This window comes from Aplysia californica, unplaced genomic scaffold, assembly GCF_000002075.1.
Source record: "Aplysia californica isolate F4 #8 unplaced genomic scaffold, AplCal3.0 scaffold00036, whole genome shotgun sequence".
Lineage (NCBI taxonomy): Eukaryota > Metazoa > Mollusca > Gastropoda > Aplysiida > Aplysiidae > Aplysia > Aplysia californica.
The window spans coordinates 1,052,496-1,054,645 of NW_004797306.1; positions in this window are offsets into that span (position 1 = coordinate 1,052,496).

A 2,150-nucleotide genomic window follows, 5' to 3' on the forward strand; every position below is an offset into this window, starting at 1 on the left:
TGTGTGTGTGTGTGTGTGCGCGCGCGCCCGCGCGCGTGTATGTGTGTGTTTGTGTGTGTGTGCGTTTTGTTTTTCTGTTTGTTTGATTGTTTGTGTGTTTGTTTTGGGGTGAATTACCTGTACCTGTACATCTTTACTAGCCAGCGGTATTTTAAGGACTCCAGATATTGTATCCACCCAATTGCTGTTGGAATAAAGGCGTCACCGAAAACACTCAATTTAAAAATAAGTACACGTGTGGTGATAAAATATACTTTTTCAGATTTTGCCTCAAAAGGCTGTGATTGTAAAACAACCGACGTTCTTTCTTTCTAGCTCTGTATAAAAACGTCGCTGCGAAACATGCGCATCATGTGCACCCAGTCCTGTAATGGTCGAGTGCATACGGCATCTATCTCCCCCTCCCATCCCTTTTTGTTCTTCGTAATTTGACTCTTGAGTTGAGTCAAATGTTGCGTTCCATGGTGAACCGGAAGTATGTCAGAATGCAAAGTCTAGGAAAATATTACATGTATTAGCATAAAACATTGAATAAGTCCTGAACTTAACGGTAAGAGGCACTTTTAAGTTAGACTAACCGAGAAAAAGGTGTATTTACTCCCCCTTCCATACAATTTAGATCATTTAGACAGCTTCCTACCCTGCCCGTCAGAGCCAACCCGGGCTGTGAGGGAAACAACATCTCAGCAGAAAGACCGAGATACTGAATAAAGCTTCCTCCCCACTCGAGAATCTACCTCGGGTCTCCTGCATGTGACAGCGAAGCGCCTATACCACAGACGTCATTTGGATCCGTGAAGGACATGACACTTTTTACGATTATACGCACATAGCCAAAGCTCGGAGGCAGCCAAACCCGAATGACATACATTTGGTGGATTTTGACGAACGGGGAACTCCCGCGAGACATCCGGGATCCAGAACATTCTAATTTGTTTGTTCGGCAACCTCGCACTCGCACAGAAGGCAGAAGATATTCGGAAACGTCTCCGGCGCGCGCGAGCACCCAGGAACTAGACTATTCGGGGACCGGTTAAATTGGTGCGGAATAGAAAAGTAAGCATAGTGGCTGGGCTTGGAAGATAAGGAGGTTAAATTGGTGCAGGATGGAAATTAGAACAATTTAGCATAGTGGCCGGGCCTGCACGCAGTTGTTATGGGGAAGAATTGCCACCTGTCCCCTCCACCTAACACTAACTAACCCTAACCCTAACGCTTTAACTGATGGGGTGAAAGGGACATGCGGACCCGTTTAAGGAGTTAATAAATTGGTGCGGGGTAGAAATAGAAAATCTATATTATAGCTCGAAATCAAGATTAGATATCTAGATATATATATATATATATATAGGGGTCAGCTCTTTGTTCCCTCAGTCAAGTTACATGCTATGTCATGTTAAGTTAAAGTAACTAGTGGAAAAGCAGAAGTCATACTGACCAGAGGTCAAACAATAGTCTAACTGTCAAGTGGTCAAGCTATATTAGTCAATCTGACCAGTGGTCAAGCGACTAGTCAAATTTGGTCTCAAACGCAGTTGCTTCCCTTCTACTTTAAAAAGCCACAGCACAAGCTAGAAACACTTAATTTCGAACATACTGTGCAGGTTTGTCAGTTTGGTTTCACTGGTCACTGACCGTTAGTTGACCTCTGGTCATTATTTTAACTTAAAATGAGGGAACATCATAGAGCGGTTTGTAGGGCTGGGCAATGAGTCGCTTTAGCAAAATCCGGATAATATGTTAGTGCACCTCTTCGGTAAATAATATGTTATGAACCGGTTCGGCAAAGGAGTTAGAACCACGTTGACAAACGGGTTGGCATCACTTCAACAAATGGATGCACCCACTTCGGCAAACGGGTCAGGAAAAAGAGTTAAAGAGTCTTGAATTCAGACAATGTCTTATTGATGATTATCCGATTATCCGGATTTTGCCCACCTCTAGCGGTGTGTTAGGAGAATTAGCTCTATGTTCCCTCAAGTCAAGATATATTTACTTACGTCATGTAGTATGGCATGGCATGATATGACATGGCATTATGACATGACATAGCATGGAACTTGACTTGAGGGAACATAGAGCGGAGGGAACATAGACATGCTCCCATCTAGATCTAGACTAGATCTCTCTCTCTCTCTCTCTCTCTCTCT